The 18,618-nt window shown below is 35.1% G+C and overlaps 1 protein-coding gene across 2 annotated transcripts in view; it reads left to right on the top strand.

Moving 5' to 3' along the window:
• LOC142342723 (uncharacterized) overlaps positions 1-18,618 on the top strand; it is a 467,707-nt gene that overhangs the window by 101,014 nt on the left and 348,075 nt on the right. The window lies entirely within an intron of this gene.

Below are 18,618 nucleotides of genomic sequence, written 5' to 3' on the forward strand. Positions count from 1 at the left end.
AGTACTGGCCACGTCTAAATGCAAGTTTACACGCACATATCAGTACTGACGTTTTTTCGGCTATTGTTGAATTTTTCTTTGGTTGTTTTTGACGTTTTTTTGACTTGCCAAATCATGGCCAAGACTATTTTAGACTTGCACGTCTTGGGCAAGACTTGCATTTAGACTGACAAGTGTAAAAAGTGACATGATCATTGCTCTGATACAGTACTGATATTAAGCTTGCAATTGGACGCGCACAGTACTGACATTGACTTGGCGTTCAGTCCGGGTTGAGTCATTTGGTGCTAGAAACACCTGAAAAATTAGTCCGGAAGATAAATAATGAGAAAATGATTAGAACTGTATCATTTGTGGTTGGCGTGTTGGTTAATCAGCTGGGGCCCCATTTCTAAAAGCATCTTACTCTCATGAAAATATTCAACTAACGAAGAGATTTCCTTTCTCTCAAATCTTCCTTCGACCAATACTAAAGCCAAATGATCAAAATCAAAAAACTATCGCAAACCAGGTGTGAAATCTTTGATTATGTCAAAATGAAAGTTGACAAGTATAATTTCATATTTTCATAGCATATGTGTAAATAAATCAATGGTTAATATTTTTGAGCTGTTGAGTTATAAAAGCGTTTGGAGCAAACGTTGCAGGCCTTAGATATAGTTGGTTTACTATAGTGATAATGAAACAACCAGCAGAAAGTAAGACATAAAGAGAGCATTAACTTTTTTGATAGACATCGAGTATTTAGACAAAAGTCGCTCTGTAACACGTTGACACGAAGTGATATCACGAACTGATAAAATAGAACCAAGAGGGACAAAAGGGACAAAAAATTATTGCAGGCTTTTATCTTCTTCAAATTACATGCGTCCGATTTATATTTGATCAAAAGGTGTCTAGATGAAAGCTTTAAACATTATGGAATCGTCTTTTTAAAATAATATGGCACCTAGATACACAGCTTACCAATCATGTGCAGAATCTTTTTTTGTTCTGGTTATGGGGGAGTGGGCAGGCTTATCAGTCGCAGATAATACTTAATCATGTGAATTTTCTCAACTTGAATGCAAAAATTAATATGATGAAGTTTACTGCAAAAAATGTCAGGAAAAGAGCTCTAAATAAAATGGCGCATCATCCAAGACATTGGAATTGAAATTTTTAGTTGAGTCTGTGATGCTAATAACACCCCGAGCAAAATCAGTTCACCGGATTACATTGTAGAGTTTAGGTTTTACATTTAATGAAAATCCGAACTGCTGGATTTATAAACACAGAAATTTTTCGAAACTGAATTTTTTTAAAACACAGAAAGGAAACTGAATTCGATGCATCTTTTTTCTTATTTCTGGATTTTATGCATAGTTTAATGGAAAAGATCAAACAATAACCCCACCGAAACTCAAAAAGCCAAGTTTTCCAATAACTGAAAATCGCAAAATTTGCATTTCCATTTATTCTTGCAAAGCTTCTAAGCTTAAATGCAAAATTTGGAGGAGGAGTTAAATTCAGCCGAACAGAAAAAATAAGGCAATTAAGTCGGGGCAAGAAAATAAGATGAGCGCCTTTTTCATGTGCATTATTATCTATAAGGCAATTTAAATGCGGTGTTAGACTATAGTTCTAATGAGAGGCAATTGTTCTTCGTCATATGATTCTAACTACGGAAAAATCAGTCCGTATATCAATTTGACTCAGTGTCAATCCATTTTCTAGCTAATTTGTTCTGTCGTCATCTTGTAAACAGTACACTACAAAAGTTCAAAAAGTAGTAAAAAATAATATGTGCAACAATGAAGTTGGAAGTATCAATGTTATATGGATTATCATTTTGTTTCTATTAATTACAGAATTTGCCTATGGCTTCTTTTTCACTACCTGCGGACAATTCTTTGCCTTCTGTACAAAAGATAAGCACTGCTGTAAAACTATGTGGCCTAGCGACTTCATGTGCAAATGTAAAGAAGAACTGCGACGCTGTATTTGTCCTAAAGACTAACGAAAGAATGTTGAAATGAAAAGAATTGCAGAAATGCGAAAATTGAGAACCCCCAACCAACCCAATCCGAATCTACGCGATATTCAATTTATCATTTTAACTGGTGTGTTACATTGTAGAGTTACTGATTGTTTTTTTCTTTAAAATCATCGTGGAAAAGCCTCCACCGCTCAAGATAAGAATTTCGAGGACACCACGAGTAACATTGATGTCAAAATTTTGGAGTTATTGGTATGTTGTTTTGTCATAAGAGATGAGAAAAGAACAGAGCTGTTTCAGCAAAACATCTGTAGGGCAAGGTTTTCCGATTACAATTTAGTTGTTATTTTTGTTATGCGAAATAGTCAGAACCTTTGCTGAAAAAACAAAGTAAGTGGAGTTTTTTACAGAGATTGTATGAATATTCTGCCTATGAAATTACCTTCCTTACAATGTGCCTATGATTTAGAGACGGAAAATTGCTGTCGCACAAATGTCAGGATATAGAAAGAAGAGTTTGCCCGTACCCAACTCCAAGTGCGTTTCGGTACTGGGCCAGTATAATTGCAATTCCTCATCCTTACTGAATCATAGACTGAATCATGTCACTTTTTTGACTTATCAGACTTGCGTTCATTCTGATTTTACAATGATCACACTTTTGTCAAGAGCAAAAACAAAGTTACATGCGGGGATCGCACCCACGATCTACCTCTCGCTAGACGTTAGTTCTTCTTCCTGCGCCACCGTGACTGTGGCAGTACTGGCTTTTGCGCCGTCAATATACGCTTGAAAGAAGCAAATTTCAAGCGAGAAAGCGAGCCAAATATTTTACATGGGATACTTGCATTTACAATTGCCGAGTACTGATTCACACTTGAAGTTCGGTACGTGTGCTCAAATTAAATTATTTTGTCCCAAAACTCTATGAAACTGGGGTTAGGAAGATTAAGCGATCAAGCATGGCTCTATTGGTCAGTTTTTGCAGATCTATTTTTTTCAGGAGACAATAAGGACTCGCAACTATAACAGAATTCTTCATATTATTAGTTCTTCATAAAAGGCCCAAGGTACTCGATATTTTCATTTTTATCTTTTTTTTCACGCAGTCAGACTAGCAAAATCTGTTGGTGTCTTGCGGCCAATTTTTCTTGGCAACCCTCTGCTATCTAAGATTAAAGTTTTGAGAAAAATTGAAAATTACAAAAGTTAAATGATTACAAAAATCAAAGATACGTATATTGCTCGAAAATAGTTGGCAAATCAGTAAAAAAAATGGTTGTTTTAAACAGAAATCACTAAATAAATCCACTTATGCCGCATATGAGAGCCGACGACATCTACCAATAATACAAATACGAGATAAGACAAACAACAAGAACTTTTAAACGGTCAAAGATATTATCTAACTTTTTTTTAAAAGAAACTAACATTAATAAAGTCAAAATTGCGTACCACAAATCTAAACTAAACAAATTAGGCTGTATCTCACTTCAAAGAAGATGCGAACTGTTGCCACTGGGGCTCGATATAAAATCGACATAAACAAGAACAAATAGAAGCGAAATTGCCGCAATCATCAGTATTCAATTTGAAAAACAAATGATGGAGTCTTATATAAGTTTTTAGGAAGCCAACTCGATCGGTCAACAGAGAAACGTGGAATTAAATTAAGCATTTGAGAGCCGATGAGGCCTACCATTATTAGGAATAGGAGAGAAGACACGCAAAAGATTCTTTGACAAATACCTGATCTTTTCTGTTACGCCCCCCCCCAGTATTTTTATGACCCCCAGTTACAAATTATATGCTGTTATATATCACGTTACTATGTAAAAAAATAGCACGTGCGCCTGGGGGTCATAAAAAATTTATAATCATTAAGCTGGGGGCTGAAACAGAATAGATCCCAAAAACATTTGTTAATTGAGTCCAAAATTCAATGTCTACTTTATGCAAACAGTATTTATCTCTTCAGAAAAACTCATTCGAAATCTAAGAAACTACAAGTGAAGTCTCAGCTAAAAATGAAAGTAACATAAGAGACACTAACTGGTATTTCCAAAAAAGAAATGGGACTTGGCGCAGTGAGACTAGACGGCAAGTCTACAAAAAAGAACCAATAGGGCGAAAATGAAAAATAGACTCTTTTTTCAAAGTATTGGTTTTAAAGAAGCAAAATCTTTAGCTTAAAACTGAAACTGACAGATAAGTAATTTATACCTAAACTGAGAACCATCGAGACCAGTCAATAACCAGGATAAGTTGTAGGTCATAAGAAAGAAGGAAAAATAGACGCAAAAATAAATTTTTCAATTAAAATCTAGGCAAAAACGGTATCCAAGCCGCTCACAAATTGAACCTTTTACAAAAAAAATACTAGTAGGATTACGTTCTATTGACATTTTTGATCTATTCTGTCCCCCCTCCAGCTTAGTGGGCTTATATGTTTTACGCCCCCCAGGCGCAAGTGCTATCTTTTTGCACAGACACCATATAAATCACTGGGGCGGGGGCAAAACAGAACATATACAGTTTTTTTTCAATACGAATGAGAACCATCATTATTGTGGTAAATGCTATGAAAAAAAAAACCTAGAAAATATACAGAAAGCCAGGTTTTTTTCTGTAAACACATTTTCATTAGGTTTAACTTCCAACTAATTACTAACTGTCAATAATTGATCGATTGGAGGTTGTTTTGTTATGTATATAACATAGAGAAAAATTGCTTACATAGATTTTAATTAATACATCAACTCAATGTAATCAGAGAGATTTTTAATTGTCAAAAACAACGATGAGACCAAAACTGCCCGTGATATTGCTGCCGTTTCATTACAAACAAATAATTGTTTCTATGTACATATATAGACAAATTGACAACAAAGATTTCAATATATTTAAAAAAATAAATTAGGAAGTTTTAGATATCGATCGTCTAACGCAAAACAAAACGCAACAAAACTTTAATTCTAAAACACTCTCATATGAAAAGGAAGAAAAACTATCTCTTTTTTGATGTTACTCAAAACTGGGTCAGCTGATTTTGCGTCTCTGCCTCCGGTTAATTTAAGCGAAGAGAAACAAATTTCTCTTTTTCTTGAAAAAAACTAAAAATTGAAACTTTGGAAAAAATTTCATATAGAAATGAACAATCAAACGGTTCAGCAGTCCTCCTCTACTTTTACATGCAAATCAATAACAGTATTTTTGACAGATTTAGTTTAGCAAATTTGACAAAAATTGAGCAAATTTTACAAAAGTTGTGATTAACAACAACGGATATCATCGGAATATTCACAAAATTTTTAATTTCTATAGTTTCCGGCGAAAACAAAAGTAAAAAATATTATATATTTTTTTCTGCGCTGAAAGGTATACAACTAACAACACTCTACGATGAGTACATTGATACACCAAAATTGACTGAATAAAAATCCCAGTTCAGCATATAGTTCTTCCCACACTATTGTGCCTCGAAACGTCTCGGTGAAAGTTTTTAAACTTAGAATATTTCGAAGGGCTAAGAAAGTAGCGTAACTGAATTCTAATGAAAGTTTGGAAAAACTGTTTCATTTTTTGGGTATTCAAAGAGAAAAACACTTCTTAAAATTTTAATTTTCAATCATTCTATTCTTTTTGTGCTTGAAATACTCTGCAATTATTTTGCAAACTATCTGAAGCAGTTTACTGAAAGCGAAGTTGAGATGCTGAAATAAAATTGTAACAATTTTACTTGTTTTTTTTTACTTCGCTCTTTGTTCACGACAATCGATTTTACAATAATAAACACATGGTAAATAAGAATCACAATCAACAGTATATTCAAATGGAAACAGATTTTGCGTAGCATTTTGCATTGAAAAAAAATTTCCAAATGAAGTCTACAGAAAATTGACTTTGATTTTTTATCTTTATTTTTCCTGAAATCTTCTCTATAGAAAATGAAAGTCTTTCAATAGATGGTCCGGAAGAGTTCCTTACTATTAAGCTCTTCCTATAACTTGAATCCAGAGAACAAATAGAACCATTTTTTGCTCTCCTCTGATCATTAAAGCTTCTTGTCTTTATTCTACATAGAGCATGTGTAGAATGAATCCGCTCTGTGTGGTGTGCTAAAAATTGGCGGAAATATAGTTCAAGTTTAACAATGTTGTTGCTGAAGGAAAGTTAAAGCTTGCTTTTCTGGCAAACAATTTAAAAGCTTTTGGCCCGATGAGAGCAATCTATAGCAAAATTAGTCAACAAAGATTTATCTTTTCAGAAAGGCTGGTATCTCGGAAGTTTGAGAATGTAAAGTCGACTGAAAAACAATGTACAATAACCAACGCATCCTGCATGTTTACTAAAAAAATACGACCATCAAACAAATGGAGATATCTGCAATCCATCTAGCTGGATTTAGACCTTGTTTTTTCATTCTAAATAACGTCTTCTAAACTGAATGACATCACTTCCTTGATTTTTGTTCATAGCTCACATCTGTAAGGTTCAGAAGTCAAAATGTACGATCAAGACCATCTTAAGCTCTCTAATTATTTGGTGAAGGTCATTCTGTTGTTAGTGATTCTGGAAATGACTTATGGCTACTTTTTCACAACTTGTGGACAATTCTTCGCCTTCTGTTTAAGTGACAAGCAGTGTTGTGGAACTATGTGGCCCAGCGATCTCACGTGCAAGTGCAATGTGACAATACGACGCTGCGTTTGTCCGAAAGAGTTCTAAAAACTGTTTCTCAAAGCATAAGTAACTTTAAATCATATCAATTGGAAGTGTCTAGAATGAAGTTAAATCCATTTTTGACTCAATCTTTTGTTTAGGCGATTGATGAACTATAGCCGAGCGATGGTTGAAGTTAGATGTGATATGTCACTGTGCAACAATAAGTTGATAGAATTTTGTTGACAGTTTCAAAATGACGATCTTCAAAATCCCCCACAATGTTGCCTAAACTGCTCTTATCAACTTTAATAGGAAACAACTTTTTGTCTGCATTATTTCAATTTACAGAAATCTGGAATCTTTTAATATTAATCAAAGAATCTGGAACATAACTTCAAACAATTGTGTTTTTGTATATAAAATCCCCGAAGGAAAATTGAAGATATAGAGAAAATCTTTTGTTCTACTTTTCTAAATGCGAACGAACTTTTTTCTCTTTTATTCTTTTCTTAAATCAGCCTTCATCTACTGGAGCAACAAACAGGTGCTTCTTTTTGGTTCAACTAGAAGCAGTTGAATTGTATCGGGGTACTGCCCTTTTTACGAAGAGAATTATCCGTGCAGAATAAGCATTTGATCTGCTTTTCATGGTGGCCGCCGTATTGACCGACAGGGCGTTTAGCCGACAACCAAAAAATGTGAGAAATTTAGCCGACAATTTAAGTAAAATGAGCGATAAAACTAATTCTGAAGCTGTGATTGGCCAATTTAAATCACTATTTCGTAAGCGGATAGCGGATAAATATACCGTCAACTAGCGTAACGAAGGTCTATCTGTGGTTGCAACCTCCCCTCCCCCCCCCCCTCCCACCGTCAGGGGGGTTGCGGTCACGGAGAAGTCAAGTGGATCGCCACCAGACAGGACACCAAAGATAATGGTCCGCCGAACTACTGATTTATAAACCAATAAGACTTTCTTGACCAATTATGATAAAACTGTCGGCTAAACTTTCCATTTTATCCTTGTCGGCTAAACGCCCTGTCGGCCAGTTTTCCTGGCACTGCTTTTCATCGATAAGTTGACAGGATTATATTTGAAACGGCTCCAGTGAAAATGGCAGACGTACCAAAATATAGAAATTTTACTGCTGGGCAATCACAATTGAAGAAATAGAAATATAGTTTTCTGATTGGCTGATTGCTCAACAAATTCTGCATGTATCAAAATAGGATATGCGTTTTAATGTAAAAGTGCTTAGAAATCACGATAAGTCGAAACAGAAAAATTATACTTTTTTGGGGAGAAACTGGTCTCATGCTCGGTTGTGATAGATTCATAAAAAGTCCCAGGGGCCGCTGAGGCATGACCATGGCCCGCGAGGCATTGCCAGATGCGGTACAAACTATAATCTAGCATTAGGCTATGTCCAATTTAGGCTAATTGACCGCATAAAAGTACAGTGTTTTAAATTTCTCAACCAATCACATTCGGTGAAATTTCTACATTTTGGTACCTCAATTTTTTAAGACGTCACCATTTGAAACAGAAAATTTTGCACGTAACAAAAGCAATGTTTAGGTCGGACAAGTAGATTATTAAAAAAGTAATCGCTCAAATTGAAATTTTGCAAAATAACTTGCCTATTTTTGAGGAATATTTTCAGTAACGACCCAATTTCCGTTTGATCAGAATTTCATATGATTCAACTCTAATAAGATAAAACTTGAAGGCTTTAATTTGTAGTTAAATCTCAGAACTAATTCTGGAAAAAAGTTCAGACAGGGTTTTGTCAGTTTTTTGTTGAGCAAATTGATGCGAAACGTGAACTGAGTTAAACAAAATGTGTCGAACAAAAAAACTGTTGAATTCACAATGCAAATACTGGCAACAAATACAGGTTTTATTACAGTGAAAACATCAAGTTGAACACACTTCACTTGTGACTCAATTTAGCGTTTCCTGCGGGAAAACTGACAAAATTTTATCTGTGGTTTCTCCGCAAGTGCTCCTCACTTTGTTTTACAATTTAGAAGAGTTGAATTTTTATTCGTTCACAGTTGATGCTAATAAAATTCAGAACAACATGATATCAGTTTGGCACTGTAAGTGCTGAGAGCAGGCAATTCACCACCTAGAATTCGATTTTAAAGGTTTAATTTAGTTAATGAGTGGAAATAATTTTGAACAGCAAATTTTTTGAAGACAAGCGAGAAAGTTAAGTATAGAAATTTGCACTCAATGGTCAAATATTTTTGGGTACGCGCCACCTTCTGAAAACAGTTTTTCTTCCCTTCAGCTCATTTCTTTGTGCCAAATTGGTGTCACTATTCGTCATAACAATTATTCGAGCTGTTTTGATTGTTTTTGTAAAAAAATGATTTTTCTGCATTATATTTGAACAAGTTGAAGTCCTACATTGGTTTTTAAATTTTTCTGTGGATTGTTCTCCCCGTATATTTTCGTATTCTGATAGGTTGGAGCCTGATCATTTTGATGATTTCAGTTTTTCTGGTGCATATCATTTTTAGGTGGTAATTTTTGAGAAACCTGCGACTAATTTTGAAATTTTTGCACTTTTTGCATTTCTTTTACATGTAGCTGCAGTTTTTTTAATACCTTTAATTTCATACATTTGTTAAATAAAATAACATTTTTAATTAAACTTGTCTCAAGTTTTTTGCTTAGGACGTAGCGGGATTAACGTTTCCGAATTTATTTAGGTCAATATTATTGATTTGATTTTATTCTCATGCATATTTTCGTTGTTTTCATCATCTGAATGCTGATTAAGATTCAGAGTGGATCTTCAAACAATAGTGGCATGAAGAGTAAATGTATACAATTGAGAAGGGAGATGCCTTCAAGCATTTGTTCTTTGGTAAAAATCTGCAAGCTACTCTATGGGGCGACTTTGCTGAAAATTGAGAGAAACTATTTTGCGTATATTGCACAGCGTAAATTCGTTAGCTGTTTATTGCATAACAATTTTAGCGGAGAATTTTGTTCTTGTGTTACTTTTTTCATTTCAATTATAGTTTAATCGTTTTCTAGAAAAAGACAAAAGTTTGAGTAAAGATAAAGATTATGAAAATAATATTCTAATAAAACAAATCTCAGTAAAACCAAAAACTTTTGGTTTGCAAAAGGTCAATTTTTGCGATGCATTTTACAAAACCATTGAAAGGCCATGATATAAATGACCAAAAATTTTTGGCACAAATTTTTTTCATCAAAATTATGTTTGTATCTTCTCATATTATTAGTGAATCGCTTCGAAAACATTGTGATCTGGAGTTCAATTTCATTGTTATAATGGGGGCCACATGGGGTTATAATGGTTTCCACATGTTTGTCTATCATTATTTATCGAAGAGCTGTTTAAGTGTTTAGATAGTTTTTGAGGTAATTTGGAAAAGTAATTTTAACCAGCCCAAAAAAAATCTAAAATTTAGTGCACATTTTTCACACTAACTTTGAGATAACGACATAAACAGTTTTTCAACAGAATTGCGTTCTGCTGATTAATGATTGCGCGCAAATGGTAACTTTATATATGGTTTCCAAGACAAATGTCTTCCGAGTTTATTTATTCACCGAGTGTTTTGATTTCTTTTATTCTAAATAAATTTCGAAACTCCTCTTCTAGACATTTTTTGTTATGGCTTGTAGAAAAATAAGTTCAGGACCTAGAAACAAGGTTTCAGTTTTTGACGGACCTTTTGTTCACGGTCGGCAATTTTGTTTTCCGTCTTAGTTTCCAATTTTGTGTCCTGTTTTGTATGCTGTTTTTGCAAATGCTTTATAGATTCCAATACATAGAATTTCAAGGAACACGTTTTTCTTTCTGCTTAAACTGTAATATAATCATTTTGTCACCTCTCATTTGTTTTTAGTTGGCCTAATGCCCTGGTGACTTTCTTTATTTACAAAATTTGCTGTCTAAAAGCTTAAAATCTCACTTATATTGTTCCCTTGTTGAATTTTTTGGATTATACATTTCAATCAACAAGTTTATTAAATGTATTGAATATGTTCAAAGCGAGAAATCCGGAATCGAGAAATGAATTCAAAAATAAGGTTAAATTGAAAAACCCGGCCGTCCATTTAGTGCGTTAAGCAATCAAAGTTCGGATCTATTCTGTTTTGCCCCCTCCAGCTTAGTGGGCTTATATCTTTTACGCGCCCACGTGCTACTTTTTAAATAGTGAGGTGCTATATAACAACATATAAACTGTAACTGGGGTCATAAAAACACTGGGGGAGGGGGGCAAAGCAGAATAGATCCGAAAATTCACAATTAATTGCAGCTGGTATTATTATCAAAATCTTTATCTTCTTATTGAAAGGCTAGCCTCACCATCGTTATTGAGATAATAGAAACTGCGGACCAAACTTTAGCACTTTTTGACGTTTAGAAAACATTCAAATCTCTTGAAAAAGTATGATAAGCAAAATCTTTCCATAGTGAATGAAAAATTTGAGAACAAATTTCAGGTAGCAACAACAAAATATTTGAACGGTTTGTAACCAAATTTAAGTATTATGATTTTTTTAAAAAAAACAAGTACATACAAGGAGAAACTATTAATACTTTGAATGAGTTTTTTCTTTCATAATTGATAACCAAAAAACGCAAATTTATCGTAACCAATTTAAAAAGAGTTTTGAACTGATGTACAAATCGCCATTCTTTTTTATTTATTTAAGTTACCTCTTGATTTGTTCACTTATACAAGTTTCAGGAAAAACACACAACTTTTTAGTTGACAATGTTTTGCAGTTTTTATTCAAAAGTTTGCGACATTTGTCAAAATCCATGAATTTCTTTATAATTGTCTATTTTACATGCATCAACCTAAAAAACAACAATTATCTTTGAAAACTTAATCAAATTTTTGCATAGAACTGTTAAATAACAATATGATGAAGTCATTAGTAGAGTTAAAACGTTTAGCAATTTTTGTTATTGTTTGCTCTCAAACAAAGTGCATTGAGATTATTTGGCAACTTTTGGTCTTCGTTTTGCGAGTTTTTGCTCAACCACTTTTTCTGACCATTTTGATCAAATTTAGGTCGTTTTTCAGTACTCTTAGAGCTTTACTTTAACATATTTCACACCTTGACGACTTCGAAATGTTCGCAACTGATCATTATGCGCCAGCGGTTTAGCTGTCCTGCTCTTTATCTTTATTAAAAGACGAAAGGAACGTTTCTTTTTTGTTTTTAAGTCCCTAATGGGATATACTTGGAACTTCATTTGTTTAAACGTCTCTGAAGATGTCTGTACTTTGACATGAAAATTTTTGTCCGAAAAGACTATTAAGGCTGATGTAATTTGAAATTCTAAACTAATGCTATTTTCCTTCGTGCCTCTGTAAAGGTGGGGTATCGTGAAAAAAACGCAAATGAAAAGCTTGGTTGTTTGTATATGCCCACCAATGGGCCTGTGATACCTGTTCATTGCTATTTTTTAGTGCAATAAACTCTATAGGATGCAATAATTTATTTCTTATTTATTTGTCCTTCATTCTTTCATTTTATTCAGACCATATTTCATGTTTCCAGCTTTTAACTTATCTCTCGTTCATATTTATTTTATTTCCCGCTGCGTTATCAGACATGTCAGTTCATACCGTTTTAATTTGTTGAGAACCACTTCAGATTGTAATCTTATCTTGTTAATTCAAATTCAGTTGTCAGAATCTTTTTTAATTTCGCTCCGCAAATCAAGCTCAAAAATAAGTAAGCATTTCGCTTGGCGAGATCCCAAATTACTTTTAAAAGGGTGTCTTCGCGCAGCGAAGTCGACATCAAAATGATAAAGTACGACATCGCGCAGCCAGCAAACAAACAAGCTCACATGGGAATCGATGCCTTTTGGGACAAACCTACACCAGCCCCACCTCTCCGATGGGAGAAATGTAGGGTACAATACAAATTAGCCTTGCTCCTCAAGGACAATATCATCTTGGATACACTTCTCAGCCCTAAACCAGAATTGGCAGAATTGCCTCTGGAGCTTATATACGAAGAAACTATCATCGGCTTTTGAACATAAGTGGAACGGGAACGTAATGCCCGAAACGTCCAACAGAAGACGAATTAGCAAAATAAATTCCAAAGAATTATTGAAGAAGGCTTAATGACGGAGATAAACCCTGACTACTTGCCGATAGAAAAACCGTCTCATTGCTCTTTCTTAGCATCGGTATGGGGGAGCAGAATTCTCAACAGCAAAAATCCACACACCAAGGTAGACACTCTTACAACCGCAAAGTTTTGAAAAAAAAATATGGAGAACGTATTCATTAGAACTCAAAACATAACGTTCAAAAGGCACGTTTTTCTCATCACAAAACAACTTTGGGGAGAAACAGTTAAGCAAATTTAAGGAACCAAAAGAAATTTGTGACTTTGAAAACAAAGAAAAAACACTAATCAGAGATATTTTCATCACCAACTTAATCAATCTTGAAATACAAAAAGAGCTATTTAAACAAACAGTGGAACCGAGGACAGCTCTAGAGCTGTCTATCAACATGGAACTTGGGATGCAAAATGAGCACCAAATACAAGTTCACAGCACGAATCTCATTTCGACACGCGTTAATTCGAAACAATACCCAGCCAGTACTAGGTCTTCAAGTTGGTCCATCTCAAACAAATTCCACAGACAAGTCTTTCGACCTCCACCATTACACTGCACCAATTGTGGGAATCATGGCTTCTTGGACATCAAAATAATCGCATTGTCAAAGGTAAAAGTTGTAACAATTGCGGTTTTTTGTTAAATCTTTTCGCCAAAATATGCAGAAAACAAAAAACCAAAAAAGCCCCCAAATCCAAAGAGAAATTTGTCAATACACTGGAGGAAGAACCTCACCCCAAAGATTTCGTGAACTTCTTTCAAATTGCATGAATACGACTACAGTAGCGAAGAAGACACGATGGTTTTTACAATAAACGATGATCTCGAGAAAACCGAACCTCTCATTGTGCCCATCAAAAATGGAAACATCTCCTCTAATCTACTGGTTGATTCAGGAAGTGCCTGCAGCATTTTAAATAAACCACTCGGCCCGCGATTAATTAGTAGTAGTGCATATGCAATATGGGTACGCCAAAAGAACATATCACAACTGCAGAATTTTTCAAATGAACCAATTCACATAGAGGTTAAATTTCGAACACCAGTAACAAGCGATGACTGGCTTATAGCGGTTGCCATTTTCACAATCGTGGTTGATGACCTCAAACAGCTCAATGATTGCAGTTTCTTTGACACACTATGACTTGCGTTCACACGAACCTCATCACAAAAAGGTAAACAAGTAAATACCATACCACCACAGCGCGCGTCCATAGAAAAGATGGCTCTGCAGTTTCAAAATCTGATATCTCGAATCGGAAGATCAAAATCCATGCAGCAAAATTAAAAAATCACAATCATTTTCAACAAAGACATCAAAAAAGGAGACGTATACATATTAATTTACGAGATACCTAAAATAAAGTGAACTCTGAACTTAAATAACTGCTCGATGAAAAACAAATATCAAAACATTCAAATTGTTCAGACCAATCCTTTAAATCACCAATCATAGTCACCTTTGAAAAAGATCAATCTATAAAACTTACACTTGACTCAAAAGTCCTTACTAAAGCGATTCAAAAACACATATACCAAATGCCCAACACTGAAAAGTTAATCGAATCCATATCTCAGCAATTTAGTCCCGCGACGCAAAGCAGTACTTTTTTTTCATGATTAGATATCAAATAGGCTGTATATAGTCAACTAAGTCTAGACCCTTAAACAGCCAATCACTGCATTTTAAACATAATAAGTGAAGATATAACGGTCACATAACGATTTGAAACTGGGTTCTATCGCCTTAGAGATATGCCTGCGAGTTTCAAAAAGCAATGAATTACCCAATAATAGGGTTGAAAAATACCTATTGTTTTTAGATGATATACTGATTGTTTGCAAAGGATCAGAAGAAGAACATCCAAAATACGTGTTCGACTGCCTTCACAGACTTGATGAGGAAATTCTTTGGATTAATCTCCCCAAATGTCACTTTGCTAAACTAGAAAACAATTGGCTTGGATATCACATTTCACAATCAAGAATGTCGCCAATCGAAAGAAAAACATCCTCAATCTTATCTCTAGAGGCACCTAAAATCTTAAACAAACTTTGTTCTTTTCTTGTTTCAGTACAGTATATCAGTAAATTCTTTCCAAATTTGTTTTAAATTAGACCCTTTATTACAAAAATATATTAAATTTATTTGGACTGATACGCATGGAAACTGCTTTCTTGAAACATAGAACCGTATCGCAAATGCAAATGAAAAGTTTTATTATAACCCGCAACTCGAACCACGAGTCAAATGTGACGCATCGCGAGCCGAGCTTGGTGCTGCTCTGAAAGATATCGCGGTAATAAAAATAGAAATCTTAGATGTATTTTGGTCTATTAAATACACTAAAACAATTTGTATGGAAAACAGTTCAAAGTTATTACAGAACGCAGAGCAATTCTATCAATATTAACAGAAAACCACTCAAACATTTCCCACAACAGTCATTATCTCGTTGGGTAGATAGATTACCTCCATCAATTCCCAACTGAACACATGCCAGGCGCAAAAATGTCTCGTTCATTTCATTTCTTGGCAACTGGATCAAAAAGCTAAAAAAAGTCTCTGTTACGATCAGGAGTTCAGTGTCAAATAACTAAAATTAGTTTTCGCCACGGCAAATTCATTAAAATTAAACTTAATTCAATCCGCACATCCTTGACACAATTTACTTAAAACACATTATCCTGCAGGGCAAATCATACACATTTTGGACCTGACATGGTTTCAATAAATGCAATCAGCACACTTGATAATCGCTTACACACGCATGCATTTCAATTGTCACCCGCTAAGCAAAATCACTTAGTAAATACCAAGTACAACATAAACTATTCCAAGTATGCATACCCCGCGTCACAAATACCAGGTCTCACTACACTCCCTATGCGAAACGCACCCCTTTTCTTTCAAATTTTCCAAATTAAGAACACAAAGACTCCCGCAGGGCGAGAATTTCAATTATGTAGGACTAATTTCACGCTAATTACTAGACATTCCTATCATAGTTGAAAAACAAGCGTATAACAAGTGCTTTTTGCCCAAACTTTGTCTCGAAATCAGTTTCATCATTTCAGCTCCAAATCAAACTTTGCTTGTAATCAGAATTCATCCGTCGGCTACACCAATAACCGTTTCGCTGGCAGGATCATCCAATATTAGCACACCTCTCACAGCTAGCCCCTAAATATCTACATTTGACAACATCAATGGAAAGGTTCTCAAGGAATCCCTAATAGCTATTCTCACAAGAAAAGATGCTGTACTCAAAGAGGTGCGTGATTGTAACCTCAATAACAACGAGTAAAAATCGAAACAATTTAATCCGTACATACACTCATACTGGCGGGATCTCCATGTACGATCTGGATGTGTATGTATTGATGAAAAGATAGCCATTCTAAACGCCCTGCAAGAAGCCCTACGATATGATTTTCATGCTAGTCACCCGGTTAGCTGTGGCATGATTTGTATGGCCACCCATAACTGGTGGCCATACATGAATAGGGAATTGATTGTCAACTGAACAGAGTGTGAACCCCGCACTGCAATTGTTAAGAAGTTAAGATCAATAATTCCGGCCGAGCAATTCCAACCCATATACGCCGTGCTAAACCAAAAAACGAAATACAATTTGATGATAGAGGACCTATCTCTAACGAAACGGACATTTAAATATACTTCCTCGCCACAATAGATCGTTTTTTATAAATACCCCACTGCATGTATAGTTGACAAAGCAAATGGCACAAATATAACAAAATTTTTAGAAGTGTATATAGAAAATCACGGATTTCCTCGTTCTATTCGATTGGATAAAGCAATAGGTCTTGTAGTATATCAGACATAATTTCAGTAATGAGAATAACATAGATATTATTGAAGCGACCATCAAGCAATTGGACTGGTAGAAATATAATAAGGGACAATTAGGAAAAGACTTGCATGTATTAAAGGAGAAAAATTGAAACTAACTCCTCCTCGTAAAGCATGCATTAAAAAATTTTGTTCATCAACTGAGAATATGTAAACAGAAAACAACATAGATATCGCCCTTTAAAACACACCTTGTTAGAAAACCTAATACCCTGCTGAGCGTAATTTGTAGTACACCTAAAATGTCTTATGTCTCATACGAGAACACTATGAAATATTATTTAGATGAAGACACAGTTTCCCCTGCGGCCATCCTTCCCGCAAACAAATGGGAAAACAGCCATTGAAGTGACATCGAGGTCGAAAAAGGAATGACGAAAGCTACAAAAGAAGCAAACGGAAAACTGAAAAGTACTGATGGCGATTCCAAATTCCTCTGCTCAATCCTCTGTCGTCCCATTCCTCCTTTCTCAGATAGCGCGTTAAAATTTAAGTTGACTCAAATATACACGGAAAGCGGAGGTCAAAGAAGAACTCCGAGAGCTTATACGAAGTGCTTGCCCCAGGATCCATCAATATTAATGTTAGCCCAACGACGCCAAACATCAAAGAACCGGGGAAACCGGTGGTCACGGAACTCAATAGTGACATTCCAAAATTCGGCACCTAACATGAACGACAAACCTTACTGAAGGTGTGTGCTGATCGCCGCGGGCCCAGGACAGGCAGAAAATTGGTGGAGGAAAAAAATCCAAAGATTTTAAAAAAATCCATGTGAAAGATTTTACAAGCAAAATCAAGAGCGACAAGAAGATGAAAAAAAAGAATAAGCGCAACCCGGGCACTGGAGTCCCATCTTCAAAGTCAAATATTGCACGCGCTATTTGGGATCGCATCTCTAAGGTACCCAACTTCTCGGCCATCAGGAACCAACATGTAGAAACAAATGTCGACTCGACAGGCGAATTGATCATCTCAACCACAAATGCACCACCCACAGCATTCAACAAGTTCCACCTATTACAATTAACACCACTACAGATAAAAGATCCAGCGGCAGAACGAGACGAAGCCCAACATGTTACGGTTTTGAAGAAATATCTTCAAACTCTTTGATCACCGCCCCACCATATTGTCAACATATTGTCAACGCAGAGCTGGTGATGTCGAAAATTTCTAACCTCACAATATCTCTGTTGTTGAAACCTTTCAATCAACAGCAGAACAAGCTCCAGAAGAGATGAGCATTTCTCCTTTAATTGGAAATGTAACTCCTCAGGAACCGCGAGAAAGATGTTTGGCTGACTACAGAATGACCCGGCCCTCGAAGACGACATGACCATTTACGAGGTGGAATGACAGTTTACGAGGCGTAAGTGAATGTGAAGTCTGACTAGATCTTCTAAAGCTTAAGAACTCAACATTAAATTTTATTAAATAGCACTAGCTATTTTAATCAGCGCATATATTGTTAATTCATATTTAACCGGGGACCAAGTATTAAAATTGTAAATATGTTACTGCAAAAAAACTGTCCTTATTGTACAATTTTTAGCAATGTTCAAGGGGGTGTGTGAAATCGGTTCATCGTTATTTTATATTAGCGTACTATATCTTTTATTATACAATATATTACTTCTTATTTATTTGCCCTTCATTCTCTTATTTTATTGACACCATATTTCAAGTTTCCCGCTTGTATCTTATTTCCTGTTCATATTTTTTTTCTTTTTCTGCTGCATGGTCAAACATGTCTGTTCATGCCATTTTAATTTGTTGATATCCACTTCTGTTCTTAATCTTAACTTGTTAATTCAAATTCGGTTCTCAGAATCAAGCTCACAAATTAGTCAGCAGTTCGAATGACGAGATCCAACATTAATTTTAAAAAAGTCTTTGCGCAGCGAAGACGACAGCAAAATAAATAAAGCACGAGAGGGCCTAATAGT

This window comes from Convolutriloba macropyga, chromosome 7, assembly GCF_964194025.1.
Source record: "Convolutriloba macropyga chromosome 7, txConMacr16.3, whole genome shotgun sequence".
NCBI lineage: Eukaryota > Metazoa > Xenacoelomorpha > Acoela > Convolutidae > Convolutriloba > Convolutriloba macropyga.